The sequence below is a fragment of the Camelus ferus genome, chromosome 3, assembly GCF_009834535.1.
Source record: "Camelus ferus isolate YT-003-E chromosome 3, BCGSAC_Cfer_1.0, whole genome shotgun sequence".
In the NCBI taxonomy this organism is placed as follows: Eukaryota; Metazoa; Chordata; class Mammalia; order Artiodactyla; family Camelidae; genus Camelus; species Camelus ferus.
In genome coordinates this window covers 59552522-59569099 of record NC_045698.1, presented here as the reverse complement: position 1 = coordinate 59569099, position 16578 = coordinate 59552522, and the positions used below count along the sequence as shown (strand labels likewise).

At 37.9% G+C, this 16578-nt stretch overlaps 1 long non-coding RNA gene across 1 annotated transcript in view; it reads right to left on the bottom strand.

The window, feature by feature from the left end:
• LOC106730042 overlaps window positions 1–16578 on the bottom strand; it is a 455276-nt gene that overhangs the window by 411501 nt on the left and 27197 nt on the right. The window contains exon 4 of the long non-coding RNA XR_004318244.1: window positions 3299–3467. This is a non-coding gene — a long non-coding RNA (uncharacterized LOC106730042). The remainder of the gene's footprint in view (window positions 1–3298; window positions 3468–16578) is intronic.

Genomic DNA, 16578 nt, shown 5'->3' with positions numbered 1-16578 from the left:
GAGCAAAGAGAGTCGTCAACAACACATCCAGTTTATACAGCGAATGCTGCTAGGAGCCAGCTGACTCAAGTGAACCAAAGAGCCCTTGTATCCCGAACGTCCTTCATTCATTCATTCACACATGCAAATATTGACCCTGCACCTACTATGTGCCAGACACAACAACGGAAGAGGTTAACTGGGGGAAAGCGGAGAACAGGAACAGTGCAGTGGTGGCGAGGGAGGAAAGAGCGAAAAAATAGTTGGTATTTGTATTAATAAAAGGGGAGATTCTTTTCCCAACATCCTGTAAAAATGTGTGACTCTTAACTTGTCTGTCTTTCAATTAAGTTTGTTTCTAACTTGAACCGTAAGATTCTAGGGAAAGGGCCCCATGTTGATGGGGACTTTACTATTCTTACTGAAATTCCCATAGTCGTTGAAAAATAAATACATGCAAGTTCTCTAAAACAATTCAAATGCCATAATTTCAAGAGTACAGTGGAGATAATAAAATGATTTGGTCCTTTTTATAAAAAATATAAACTTCATAATTATAAATACCACAATGAATCCATTTTACAATTAGAAAATAAACAGATTAAAGTGAAGGCTCTCATAGCACCTAAATTCTAATATTCTTGACACAATCGTTTGGGAGAAGAATTGGCAGAGAATGGAAGACAAGGTTTTTTGGGGTGGGGGGGCGGGCTGGAGTTTGGAAGAGTTGCAGATCACTTTATAGCTTTAAAAATGAAGAGGAAAAAATTAGTAGTTCTGGCCAATGGCAGGCTGTTTTAATATCATTCTTTGAGTTGGGACCACAGAAATAGCACTTGTTCAGAAAATGTTTTCAAGTCATGATTTCTGGAAGTCACCCCACTTATCACTATGTCAGAATATTTTTCTTCAGTCCATTAAAAGCAGGTTTTGCCTCTTTGCTGCTTTCAAGGATTCCAAAGGTTCACTCACAATGTCAGACTACAATAAAATTCAGCGTAATGTGAACCACTCTGTGATATTGCCTTTCCTTATTGCCTTTCAGTTACACTGTTCTAAATGCAATAAAGGAGAAGTTGTTTTGAATGGGACAGATAGAGAAATGAGCATCATTCCCTGAGTTGAAAAGTCACAGACTGTAATATGCTAACAGCTTAGAGGAAAATTTCTTATACTGATGCTTGGTTATGCGTGTTTGAACATCTGAGTAACCTGAAAAGCATATAAGATTCCCTATTACACATCGTGGTGGTTTTTATTTGGCATGCATTCCACAACGGGCAATAAAGCAGTGCCCCCACCTGCTGCAAGTGTACTGATGCGCTTTTCTGGGGAGCAAACCTAAGCAACACTGTGGTCACAGAAAAGGCGAATTCATGTCCACTTGCTCTGCAGAGCAGCCCCCATGAGAATAAGGTGCTTCTTTCTACATAGTGGCTTGACTCTTAGCAGCAAGTCAGAGCTGGGGAAACAGGCGCTGTCCAAGATATTCTGGGGGCTGTAAACCCAGGAATGCCCTGAGAGCTGCCAGTGGGGCCCCAAATGATCCTGAGCAGTTTGCATACAACCTTGGCACAGTGCAGACCTGTCTCTGCATTCATTAGCCTGAGGTGAGTTTCTTAACGGGAAGGCAAGAGCACGTGACGAAGCTTAGTTTTCTATGCCTTCCGTGGACACGCAAGCAAAGCAGAAACTTGAGGATAGCAGCGCTGATCTTTGCAGGTGATGTCAGGAGCACTCCAAACACGAAAGGCAGATTTAAAATACTCAGGGTATATAATGGCTATTTTACATACAGTCATCTGTTTATTTGAAGATGAAAAGAAGGACTGCCAGACAATCCCGACCTATAAATACCACTAACCCCAGTCATTATTGTAAGTGTTTCCTTCACTCTCTAAGGAAAAAAAGGAGAAAGCTTTTAAAAAAAACATTCAAAAGTAACATTTCAAGGGTAATTATACTTATATTTTGAAGGAACTTATCTTAAGAATATGAATGATTCCTGTCCAGCTCACATCTTGGGTCGTTTCGTGCAGAATTCCCACTAACGATCCCTTTGCCCAGTACTTAAAATAAACCCATCTATTCCTTCTCCCAGAAAGAAAATAGCAAAAATCTCAATGGTCGCAGTGAAATTATCCCCTGCAACAGAGTGAGTCATTGAAGCCACTGCAGGCAAAAGCTCACTTCTTTGAAAACTTCTTCCCTGTCTTCCTTCCAGGGAAACTGCCCCCCGGCACACGACTGGAAAACACACTGCTCAACCTCATGCACCAGCACAGTCTGAGGAAGTTTTGTTCAAAGTTAATGTTTCTGTATAAACTATACTTTCTTATTGACTTTCACCATAAAGTTAAAGCAGCAGACCACAGAAAGGACATGGTACTAAAACATTTGAAATTTCAGTTTAAAAGTTCCAACATTTGCTTCAATGGACGTTCCTTGTGACTTTTTTTCATATATAACTATTAATTCTGCAAAACAGTAGAGCTGATTCTGTGTACTAATTCAAAACATACTTATTATTAAAAAAGTAAGCATTCACAATTTCTTACACCTTTGACAGTTTTCCTTTAATATTTAAGAAGGCACACTGACTATACCAATTTTATAGTTATTCAGTAAGTAAGTACTCATTTGTTGGAAAATCAACATGAAGATTTTATTGATTAGAATCCACTAGGCTTGCCAGTAATTTTATACATAAGGTATTCATTTACTAATACCTTCTTTTTCTCTCCCATTCTACTCCAATTATTTAATTTTTAAGAGATGTGAGTTTAATGATTTCTATTTGAGATACCTCAAATCCGATGGATTGATTTCTTAAACTATATCTTCTTCATTTAAATCAACTAAAAAGCATAACAAAGGATCTACTATTTATAACACACCACTTTATGTCAATGAAATTAAGTTTTATAAAGTCAATCCATTTGTTCTGGAAATTCTTCAAAATTTTTTCAAAAAACATTCTTCATCTTTAATACTGAATTTCCACTTTTCTAAATGTTTATTGAAAGTTGCCCAGGCATTAGAGAAATTCTGAGTTTTTACTCCAACATAAAAAAAAAAATCTATCTACCAATATTCACAAGGTTCTTTAAAATTAAAAATCTCCAGCCTGCTTTGTTCTAGGCAGTATATTTACTGACACAGGTTTTTAAGAAATATAACAGGAAATATCAGTAAGTGTTTTATAAATCCTTCTAAAGGTACCAGTGCCTCCTATCATCTGTAAAAATTTAGAATTACAATAGAGGGAAAGACAAGAAAATCTATGCACAATGCCATATGCTGAGCCAAATATACTTACGAAATCTTAGACTCACGCCGAAAAATAAAAAAAAGTACCGAATGGTTATCTTGGTGGTATCAGCTCCCTCCACCAATATGCGCCTGAACTGACAACCTCAGAGAGACAAGCCACCACCTCAGCACCACTGCCCAAATGAGAACCAGAACCAAACATCCTGAGAAATTTCCTAAGGAAAAAAATATAAAGAAAGAATCATAGAAAGTTAAGGCTGAAAGGAATTTTAGAGGTCACTGGCGATGAAATCACCTATTTTCACAGAATAAGATAAGAGTTGGAGAAACCATAACATTTTTATAATTTAAGAAATTAAAGAATATGTAAGTTCAAATCAAGCACTCTGAGAATACAGGTCCTTAAAAAAATATTAGAAATAGTTCCAGCATGATTCAGTAAATTAATTAATAATTAGGGTTTAGCAGTTTTTATAACTTAGATAAAATGGATAATAGACAAATTTAGAGCTTCCAGCTCCTACTTTTAGAACCTCTCTCTCCACCTTTTGTTGTCTTTTCCTGGCAACATCTCTGTATGCTATTTCCTTAGGCCTATATTCAGCAGACTGACCTATGACTCCAATTAAACTATTAACTATAGCAGTTTAGCATGTTAATCTTGCAAGGGGTAATTCCATTGAAGACTACAAGCTCTCAGTACCCCAAAAAATGAACAGAAGAATTTCAAACAGTTGCTGAATAATAAGAATAATGTTTAGCTCTCAAAGGGTTCCAAATGTGTCTTCAGGGATGGTGATCTAGTCACAGACCTGTGACAGTGCTGAGGGTGGAAACTACTAGTTGGGGAAATGATGTTTGCAACAAAGATGAATGGCAGAGTTTTGTTAGAATTACTCAATAATTAATTGTTCACTTCATAGAGCTGCTAAATAATAATAAATGCCACTTGGGGAATGGCACCATTTCTTCTCCAAAACATTTTCATGATGCGATTTGCTGGGAATAGGGGAAGAGATTGGTGGCAAGTACGCCTTTCCTTAAGAACATACACATCTTAATAATTAAGTCGTGTGTTGTAATTTTATCTGAGCAAGCAGAAATGCACATAAAAGTGCCTAAACTGTACCATAAGAACTTGATCTAAAACACAACCGTGGAATAGAATAAGAAGAGTAAATTATCACTAAGTGGAAGGTGGTAACACTAGTAGTTCAAAATTCAGAGTCTGCAAAACAGCGCTACACAAACTAAAGCCCCAGGCATACGCCTCACTTGGGTGGTGCAGAACCACATATCAATGCTGAAGAATTCTGTCTGTGGAGGTTTATAACAGCCAGCGAGACCAGCAAAGAAACCCACAACATGGCATTTTTTTAGAGGAGAGTCATCTTTGGATAGGGGAGACTGTCTCCATTGCAGTCAATGGCCGAACGGGCAATACTGATGTGAAAATTCCATGGCTTCTATGAGAATCTTTACTGCTCCCCTGACCTTCTAAGGCCATTATCACTCTGTACATTTCATTGGAGATTTCTAGTGAGTCAGCGACAAAATCCAGAGTTGTTTAAAGTTATCACCTCAAACTTCCCTAGTCAAGTTGTCCAGAAGTAGTCAGCAGTGGAAAGCCATGCCCTGAGACCAGACAGACCACTGATCTGGCAGAACAGGTATTGGTGGCATCTAAGGAACAAGTACACTGAGAAGTCAGGTGAAGATTGGGCACATTCTGGGAGCTCCATGGGGAACAAGCAGGAGCTACAAGGATTCAGAAACAGAAGTTTTTATACTGTGTGTGTGTGTGTGTGTGTGTGTGTAGACTGGTAGTGAAGTCCCAGATGTTTAGTTCATATATTAACCCTGTGCTTGAATGTGAGCACACCTCCAAAGGCATAAACTAAGGTTTTGGGAAATCAAATAGCATATACTTACCTGCCCCCCACCTCCTCAAAAAAAAAAAAAAAAAAAAAAGAGAGAGAAAACAAAAAACAAAAGAGCAAAAGATCTTGTGAGAAGAGAAAGGGAGAAATGGGTAGGTAAGAGAGTAGAGATGGAGGCAAGGAAACACCTAACAAGGTCAGCCCTTTTTGGAGGTGAGGCTAGATTACCTAGAACTACACTGAAATGTTCCATAGACAATTGAGCCTTTCTGTCTTCCACTTTTTTACATTGCTTTCTCTGACATTCTAGAATCAGATTATCAGCTGGCATTTCTCATTTCCTTCATTGGCCTGGATCTACAAATACGATAATCCCAAATTTGAGTAATCTGCCCCTTCTAATTTCCTAAAGGCATGGAAACAAACAAAAGCTTGTTAGAACTAAGAGTAAGAATGACTTGGCTCCTTCGGGATAGAAGAATGAAGAGCTCTTCTACCATGACTGATGATGTGGACTTCTTTCCTTTGCATTCCTATGCCCTTCTGATTATTTCTTAATTCCTAACTATGGTCTGAATGTTTAAAATTGACCAGTTGCTACGTGCAATATTAGTATTTCAGGATTTATAGTTAATTTTCTCTACAAACCTTAGTTCTGAACCACAGTGAACACTTTTAAACCAAAATGGTGGGCAGGTGGTTCTGCTCTTCCTTTATGAGTTGTGTGATATATCTAAATTATTTCTCCTATATGAGTGTTACACTGAAAGCAATGATGCTGGCTCCACAAAAATGAATCGTGCATGAGAATAAACACATTATTTGAGGTAAATGAACCCTGTAAGGGCTCTTGAATGTCAATGATATGCATGGAGAGTGTTTTGTTTATAGACAGATTTCCCAACATGTCTGGTATATCAGAGATTGTGGTATTAGGTGAACTCCCACAAATGACCAGAGGCTGGGCACAAATATTGTACCAAGTTACATCGCCATCAACAAACATTTATACGGCATCGATTCTAGGCCAGGTACTATTCAAGACCAAAGGAATATAAAGATGAATATGATATAGTCCTTATGTTCTTAAGGCTCACAGTCTAGCCTGAGAGATAAAGATATCTTCAAGTCCTTACAGTGTGATACAGTATGAATAAATGCCAACCACAGGGACAGAGCAGAAAGACCTACTGACTTCCAGGGTAAGAGTCACCAAGGAGATGTCACTTGAACCCTATATTGAAAGAGTGAATACATGTTCCAAAGGTGGATAAAACTGAAATGCCTTCCTGGCAGAAGACATTCCAGATATGGTCAGAACATGGAAACATTTAGGCGTTCATAGCGTGGTGTAGCTATAAAGAAGTAATGTAGAAGAGCCTGAAAAGTAAACACGCATGAAGCCTTCTGTGCCACGCTGAGGCACCTAGACTTTATCCTGGAGGTGACAGTGCATCATGGTAGCTTTCTAATCATAACTGATAATCCATCAAGAAAACAAAACACACAATTTAAAGTTTTGTGATGTATTTAATTACCCTCTACCTTCACCCCATTTAGAAGTTTTCACAAATTACCACTCCCCGGAAACACAGCCAGAGCAGAGTGGCCCTGGGCCCCTCGTGGAGGATTTGGGCCCTGGAGAGAAAACCTCTCCAGTTCTCGGGGGACCATTTATTTTAAACCTGATTTTACACCCAAACCCTGGCTACTATTTTGCAACATACCCAAATAACACAGAACCCAACCCATCAGAAAAGTATTTCCGAACATTAGGAATATCCAGGAAAAGGGATTTCATCTTGCACGCCCCAGAAAAACATAATAAAACTTTCATACAAGAATTTACAGCATGATTGATAACCTCACTTTTGTCTCAAGAAATTCTCAGTATCCTGAGAAAGTTCAAAAGCAAATGGGAAGCAGTCCCATCCTCCTTCATCCACCAGTAAAACCCAGTCGCCTTGCAAATGGGAGGATTATGGCCTTCAGGAGTGATAGGGTAACAGGAAGTGCAACTGTTCAAGCTACCAACATAACAGATTTCTGACACCTCACAGGCGTCAGTCAGTAAAGAACAACTTACCTTCACGTCCCTCCTGAGAGCTACTGTCAGGAGATGAGCTCAGAATGGGTATAGAAGAACATGATTGTAAGTGTTCACTTAGAGAAAGGAATTTCTTTTTATACCGTACGCACAAGTAATGATTTTATTTTCCTTACACTCGTTGCTTTTGGCTACCAATAATGTATCTCTACGTGGATTGAACCAAAGCCTTGGGAAGATGTTGGGAGTGAGAAGACCTGAGTTCCAGACAGATTATGCACTTCTGGAAATACACACAAAATCAGAGTTAAGGAAGAGACTAAGACTAGACCTTCGTAAATCACAGAAATGCGATGCTGTTATTCAAGACAAAAAAGTCATTATCGGTACAATTCTAATGGAGGTTTACAAAATAAAAATTTATGAAAGTGAAAAATCTGCAAGGAAAAAAGAGCATGTCCATGGTTTTCCTGCCTGCACGCCCTTCTCTATCTCCTTTTTTATAAAACACTCAAGTTTTTTTAATCAGTTGCTTAATCAGAGGATCTCAACACTCCATGGGAAATCTCTCCTTTCTTCTCCGTTGGCTACATGAAAATAAAGATGCTAGCTGTGGCAAGTTTTTCCCAAGGATTTCTGCTTCCTAAAATGTTTAATTGACAATGGAAACAAGACAGGCCTCAAAGGTTATCTCAATTATATTGATTTTCATTTTATTTCCATTAGCAACTTTTTGTTAACTTTTCAAATTATGCATTGTTACCTTGACCCATTTTTTAGATGCCTCAATGGATCTGAAAGGCAGTAATTTGGGACTTAAAATTTGAACTTTCAATTGCTATATTTTCAGTACAACCTAAAGGTGTTCACGGGAAAATGTGGATCTAGATTAGAAAATACAGAGTTGTTTTATGAAAGCCACTATCCTTTCTAGTTCAAATCTCTTTTCATCCTTAATTTTTCCTAAAATATTTTTTTCACTAATATTTTTAGCTAATTACTTGCTCAATTAATTGGGTTAATTTTACTAGTGGATTTTAAGATTGTGTCCCTGTGCTAAATAAGAGAATTAAAACATTTTAAAACTATGTATGCTAATTTAATGTTGTGGTGTAAGTGTATACTTTTTATTTTATAGCATAAAGGTTTCAGACACTGTACTTCATATTCCAATTCCTACAAGAAATTGTTGAGATTCAGGAATCATGCACCATGCCTGAGTTCTTGGAAACTATGTGTCTGCTATGGTGGCTGTTGGCTCCTGTGAATGGAAAAAAGTGCCACAGAGAATTTCAACCAACATGAAGCAACTGTTCCAAAGAATGTGGCTTAAGATTTCCAAAGACCAGTCAGACAGTTAAAGCATGCAGCTGTACTAGAAGGTGACCAAGAATAAGAATAGATGAATCAAATAACAAATGCATTACAAGACAGGTCTGAGTTGCCAGGACTAAGTTAAGTTTTGTATTTTTACCTGAAGAGTATTCATATTTCACAAGAAATTACATTAAGATAACATAAACAGACTGAGGACAAATTTTTTAAATGAGCAGTGGTAAATAAAATGGTCTATAAATCATGCCCAAAGTCAAAAGAATAAAAGGTTATCAAAAGTCATTTTGACAATGGGAAAGACCTAAATCCTATATGTTCTTTTACAGATAGCACAGATGACAATTTTAAATCACACTAAAATTCAACTACAAAATTCTCCCAGAATAAATTAGCTTCCAAAAATCAAACATTTTCAGAAGCCTATAAAAAAAAAGATAAGTGTGAAGTGTAGGCCTTCTGTGGAATCACCAAAATCTCTCAGCTCTTTATTCTTCTTTCTAAAAAGTTTCCCTGCCGAAATATAATTTACAGAACATGCAGAAAATAAATGTACGATGGGCCAAAAAAAGTAGGAGGCTTGAAGCTACAATGACAATTTAGAAAATGAATATCAGTGTTATTCAACTTCAACCCATCTCTTCTTGGTGAACGTTAACTCATTATTTCTGAAGGAAATTGGGCTTGCCCAATGCCATTGTGAATTACTTATACAAATTAAATATGCCACTTCTATAGAAAACTTTAGGTCAGCAGCAGATGTTGGTAAATTCCTACAGAAATGCATGCCCAGAGAATGTTTTTTTTTTTTTTCAAATGGCAGAAATCTGCTAGCTATTCCTGCCTTATCTGCAACAGCTGAGCAATCTTTCAGTGCCACGCGGAGACGGAAAACTTGGCTCAGATATAGCGTGGACAAGCTTGCCTTAATCACATTGCTCTTTTACATGTGCACAAGGACATCAACATTGACAGTACAGAGTAAAGCAGCCATTTGCTGAAAACAACTGTCAACGTTGTCAAGTTTTTGGAACCTCTTATAATGTGATTTGTATGACAAATCTTGTGGCATTTTGTTTGTCAGCAACAGTAGTGAATTTCCATGTATCTGGGAAGGCAGGAGAACTGTTCAGAAGTGGATTCAGTTTCCTCACACAGACTGCGTCGAAGGAAAACAGTTATTAATTTTAAAATGACAGATTTCAAATAGATCTCAAATTTTAAAAGTGAAATTTCATTTAAAAAAAAAATCACACAAGTCTATTTTCTCCGTTCTGCTCAAACCTTGAAAAATTGCAACAGTCGTTCAATTTTCTTTTGTTGCACTCCGGGTTTTGAGAACTGTTACTGTAAAAATATTAATATTTTCTGAGACTGGGATCTGTAGCAGTAATTACTGGGGTGTGTTCTAAGTGACAACAGTGGGTTCATTCCTTTTCTCAAGAACTAGGTGCGCCCTGCCACACAGCTCATGAAATCGGATATAACGAGTTATAACTAACCTAGCACACACCAGTGTTATTCAACAATGTGCCTATTAAGAGACGAGCACAGAGATCTTACGGTTCATTAGTTTTTCAACATTTCCTTTATTACTACTCTGAGCTGCGTTTTTCATATAGCTCTTCCTTAATGTGCTTCACACGATTGTCCTCAGCCAAGATCCTCCCCTGTGTAGGTGGAAGTGGCTTCGACAGGCCATGTGACAGACCGCATATCCTCCCTCCCTGCACCTGCCAAGATGCCCTTGGGTGCCTGGGACAGACGTACCCACCCAGCCAGGAAAATCTCAGGTTCTGCACATCTATACAACATATGGTTCCTTTGTAACAGATCTGACAAAGTCTAATGAGACAATCTTTTGTATATTTCCTCTCCTGTGGATCTATCTGGTTAGAGAATTCCAGAAAAAGATATTCTTTCCCCCTGTTATGATCCCCTCTCCTCAAAACACACTAAACATATTGCCTAGAAACACCCTTATAAATATTAGGTACTCAATGTTTTTTCTTCACTGAATCGAACTGAAATGATAATTAAAACTAAGACACAGTTGCAGAATGAATGCTTCAAACGCCACGATATTCAATTCTCCTTCATTTTTTCCTTCCCTTTATTTTTCTGGAAGACTCCTAAATGAGGTGCCTAGAGTCGTGATGGAAATACACAATGCAAGCCATAAATGCAAGTCAGATAGATAATTTTAAATTTTTTAGCAGCCATGTTAAAAAGTAAACAGAAACAGATGAATTAATTTTAATATTTTTATTTAATCCAACATATCCATAATGTCATGCAAAATATTCCTGTTTCTTTGTAGTCACTTTTGAAGTCTGGTGTGTATTCTGTACTTACAACACGTCCCAAACAGGACTAGGCACATTGCAAGTGCTCAGTAGCCCCAGAGGCTAGCGGCTGCCATACTGGACAACAGAGTTCTGGAGACCTCAGTTCTGGTACCACTTTGTCCATTTGCTTGTGTGACTTCATGTAAGTCTTTTCTAGGGAGTCTCATTTTCTCCATCTCTTAAAAGGGCTTTAATAATGCCTTCCTGTTTTATCTGCAGGTAGTTTGTGACGAACACATGCAAAAATACATTTTAAACTATTTTGAAACCTAGGGTGTTCGAAGTTTTAATTTGTTGCTGCTATTTCCTCTTTCATTCCCCAGAAATCCCTCACTTTTCCCTTTTTTCTTTCCTTTTTTTTTCTTTTAGTTACTGGCTGCTAGTTAAAAATTATATGTGGGAAGGTTCGATGTGTTTTATGGTTTAAAAAACTATTGTCAAATGTTTAAAGTATCTGTCAGTCTTTCCTCTCAGTAGCATTTTACCTTCCTGAAATCCCAAGCTTAGGATAACATCAATAGCTTGTCTCTTCTATAATGGTAACTATTTCTAAAAGACACTCAGATTCCATGGTTCTGGTACCTTTCTTCCACCTTCTAGTTGGGCTTCATACTTTTAGACTTAGCTGAATGTCAAAGACAATGCAGAGGTTAAAAGGCAGGATCTCGGTACCTAGATTTATTTTAAACATCCAGCTCATTCTCTATTTATAAAAAAAGTTAAAATTGAAAATTATGTATGTGGTTGAACTTTCACTCTATTTTTAGCACAACCTAAAGGTGTTCATAAGAAAACATGGATCTAGTTTAGAAAATGGAGAGTTTTACGAGAGCCACCACCGTTTCCAGTTTAAGTCTCTTTTCATCCTTACGTTTTCTTAAAAGAATTTTTTAGCTAATTACTTGCTCATGGGTTGGAAAGACCTGGATAAGAAACCTTCCCTCACATGCCCTCTGTTCCATTTCTTTAAATTCTGAAAACCTCCTTTGCCATACCATGATCCTCCAGACTATTTCACATTTTCATTCTCTCCATCTCTCCTTCCCTCTTTCCCTCTCTCTCTGATGCTCTCTCTCTTCCCCTTGCCCTCGCAATCTCGTCCTAAGAGTGTTTTTAGACTAAAGCTACGTGGTGACCACACCCCTCTCCTTTCCCTACTCTTTCTCTAGAGCAGCTCGTGTGTAGTGTCTGGCAGGCTGGAAGTCGGCTGTGGCAAAAGAACCTTGAACTTTTTGTTTGTTTATCAACAACCACTGTCCAGCATCCTATAAATATATCACTTAAAAGAAATTGTAAATTTAACACATAGCATGTATTAAGTTATAAAGTATCTTAGAAATTAATCTAGCAGAATCCAGAAGTATCACTAGCTCCTACTCATCTATCCCAGTAAAAAAGCAATCTATCTGAACAGTGATCTAAACATTGTGGGTTTTTTTTTAATGCTTTTGAATGCGATCTTAATCACCATTTCCAGTGATGTGTCTACATACCAGCTGCAGCCCCGTTGATTAGAGCATCAATACCAATTGATTTTCTAACACATACTCGCAATGTCTATTGTATCTCATTGCACACTGTACACTATTGGTATTTAGCCAAAGCTAAGAGGAGGATAAAAAGATTTTGTGTATAGAACACATGGGCTCCAGAGAGTTTCATAATTCCCAGGAGAACAGAAGAATCAGGTACTCAACGTCAGACTAAATGGTTTCTCACAGTTAATGTGTTTGGTGGCCAGAGGCTCAAATAATTCTCTTGTCCAGAGCCCGGGTTACTTAGCTGTATAATAACCTCCAAAGTCTCTCCTTTGAAAAGGACTCAGGATTCACGGCTTTAATTTTGCCACCGATAATATGAAAAGTATACTCTGTATAGCACTGAGCAAGCATTCACTCTCAGCTTCCACTATAATGAAATTCTAATTGTTTCTAAAGTTGAGGAAGGATAAAATGGTTAATCTCCGTGATGACAAAAGGAAGCCAGGAAAATAAAGTGACACACTTGAATGAACGGTGAGGAAATAAAGTGCACAACATGCGATAATGCCATGACTCCGTGTTATTGCGCATTTCTGGGCTGAAAAGATATGGCTTGATGGGTAATTTGTCACGCTGTGCAATAGAGAACAACAGTAAAGAGACTTCAGACAGAAGAAAATTACACAAATAGTAGGGTGGAAAGGTATAATTGAAGATGGCAAAAGATTGAAAGAAAGACATTTAAAATTACTGTACTGACCTACTAAATGCACTTGGGCGTGGAATCCTGGCCTCACAAGAAGAGGCATTAAATGACTGCGGGCTGTGACACTACTGCAGAGCAATGCCAATCTCCCGAGCTCTCTGGCGGAGAAACACACAATGCACAGCCTCGCCTGAACAGCCTCCACCTGCTTTCTTTCCGGGAGGAGCCTGGGCTTCCGGTGAACTTAGGGAAAGTTTCCTAAATAAGTTTTGTGGTTTTTTTTTTTTTTTAATTATGAGTATATTTTGTTTAGTATTGGGAATGGCGGGCAGGTGGGGGGAGCTTAACTCCTTAACTTTCTAAAGTCAGTAAATCTCTACTCTGTAAAACTGCAAAACCAGTATAATAGTTTGATTAACAAATTCATGCAAAAGGGTTTTGCTTCTCACATCTGGTTGAGTTTCTTCGGGACTGAAGAGTCCAAGAGAGCAGCGTGACATTGTGCAAAGCACATCCATAAGTCTAAGAACAGGAGACATGAGCACTAGCCCCGCGTCCTCTGAGGGCTCATTAATCATGCACTGTTCCAGGCAAGTGGCTTAAGCTTGCTAAGCCCAGCACTCTTCTTGGTAGAATCTTGGACCAGATACTTTCTAAAAATTTCTACCAGCCCCATGATTCTACCCTAAAGATCAGAACCTCCAAAAAAGCTTCTCAATAAAGGTTATTTCCTTCTCCTTCCTTAAAGCAGGGGATATCCCAACCAACCAGAGTTTGTAATGGCACAGGTCATTCACCCCTTTGTTCCCTTCAACCTGAGAAATACACCTCCTACCTGTCATGTAAGGTGATTATATGGGAATTTTATAAAGTCATTCCCAGTGACAGTTAATCATAAAGATCATTCTGATCTTTCTATTTCTTACATACAACTGAATAATCACAACTTACCTTTAGAAAGCTAATTCTTAATGACAATAAAGAACTTATTACAGGAATAGGACGTTTCTTTATGTAAAGGGAAGTGCTATCTTTGATGATAACACGAAATAAGAAATTGAGTGGTAGCACTTTCGCAGTTCTTACTATTACTACCAACTCTACATTGCCCCATGATTTCTTCCAGGAAGCAGAAATCTTAGGTCATAATGCCATGAACTGCTCAAAAGTGTTTTCCAATGGGAAGCATCCCAAATATATCACAGGTTGGGTAAAAAAAATGTGCAAAAGTTATTCATAATTAATGAAACAGTGTTTTCCATTTTAAAAACAATTCTTGTAACTTGGAAGACGCTAAATAAGCTTAAAAATTAGGACTTAATAAAATCATTCTATGTAAATGACATAATAAGGAATACATTAAATTAAAAGATTTCAAACTTGTAAGGGTAAATAAATTTTAAAGGCACTGAGAAAGACTACGTAAAACAGACTTACAACACACTCTGGGAAAACATCTAGATTTGCCTTTAGGGACTCACCAGACAACCGCCCTGCACCAAAAAAAGTCCTTAACATCACAAATAGAATCAGGGGCTAGATTTCATCATGAGACTTCACTATATTTTTTCCATTATTATATTCCTTTTCTTCAAGTTAGACATTTCAGATTTTTAGTACCTTGTATGTTTTATATTTACAAATTATAATATTGATGATAATGAGGAGCAGGTACTATATACAATTCTATCCAAAAAAAATCTTTTCATTAATTTATTTCAATAAATTAATTTCAATACAGAAGGCTTACTTTATTTTTTTAATATATGTATTACTGTATTATTTATTTTATTTTTTCTGGGGGGAGGTAATTAGGTTTATTTATTTTTAGAGGAAGGACTGGGGATTGAACCCAAGACCTCTTGCATACTAAGCATGCTCTATACCACTTGGGCCTACACCCTCCCCTCCAGAAGGCTTACTTTAAAATTTCAAGTGGAAAATCCACTGTAGTAGAATCTAGCCAAATATTTTCCTAACTCCATGGTCTATAACTAGTATACTACATATAAAAGAACAGACAGAAAGGTAATTTTTGCCTAATATCAATAAAATCATTAATTATTTAGTTAGAAATTCCAACACTCCAGAAACTCCAAATTCTAAAAACTACCCACGAGAAATTCTATTCAAAATAGTTGGTCATATCAGAGTTTAAAAAAACTCAGAATCCTCAAGACTCAGTTTTACTTCCCACGTTTTATGACTATTTATAAGAATCATCAGGGCCATAAAAGTTATTACCATTCTTATCAATGTAGGAATGAACTGGCCCAAATGCTGTCATTTAGTAAAATAATAATAAATCATTCATTCACTTGAACATTCACCAAACATCTCTTAACTCTCTATGATGCCGGGCAGCATGCTAGTCACCAGGAATAGAGAGGCAATTAGACAGGCATGGATTCTGCCCTATCAGTCTAACGGGGAAGAGCAGGCAGTTAAACAAATACCAATGAAGTGTGGTGACGGTTCAGACGGGATGAGCATAGGGAACCAGGAAGACCATACAAGGGTCTGTTAAACCTCGCAGGCAAGATAAGGTGAAGCTGAGACCTAAGGAATGAGTGAGGGAGCTACTTTTGTGCAATGTATTCTCTCACTTCCGCAACTCTGCACCTTCATCCCTCATTCCCTACATACCCTTCCCACCTCCTTATTCCTTCTCATCCTCTTGGATTTAGTTTGAACAGCATCTCTTCAAGGAATCCTTCCCGAATCCCCATCTCCATCAGTCTAGAACGGATGCCCCTCCCCGATGCTTTCAGTGAACCCATACACATCTGTATCCACCAGTCCTGTAATTGCCTATAAAGGCTTGGCCTCTTGGGCTAATAAAATCCAAGAAGAGATTTCTTTGAAGCTTCTGGGAAAGCCTTCCTAGTTCCTCCAGAAAGCTTCTGAAATGGCCCTTTTCACTTGATAACCATCTTGCTCCTAGCCACTGATGAAGCTGATCTATGGAGAAGGTAAGGAAAAAGAAAGGAAGGAAAACTTAGCCAAAACTACTGGATTCAAATGTCCCTGAATTCCACCCTACTGCTGGACTTTCAGTGGTAGAACCAACAAATTTCCTTATTCCTACAGCCATCTGAAGTTGGGTCTTCTGTTACCTGTAGCCAAAAACATAGTAATGATACCGACATTACGATGGGACTCATGTCTTTTTTCCTTAGCATCCAACATACTATTTAGCCCCTTGCAGTTATTTCAGAAATGCTTCTTAAGTAAATGAAGCAGGTAATTCAAAGAAAATATCTGATAGCAATGAAATCATAAATTATATACCTAAAAACACTGAAACAAGGATTTTTAAAGGGGGTTTTAAAACTATAATTAGAAAGCCTGCCGTTTTTAGAGGTTTCCTATATGATAATGAGAGTAAACTGTGTCTTCTGCTCTTCCAAGCCTCCTCACTCAGAGCCTTCTATCTCGTCCCTACTACGCCCACAAGGCAGTTCCTCTTACACCCTTGCTGCCCAGGGTCCTCATATTTTTCTACCCACCCCACTTTCAAAACCTGTTCTCC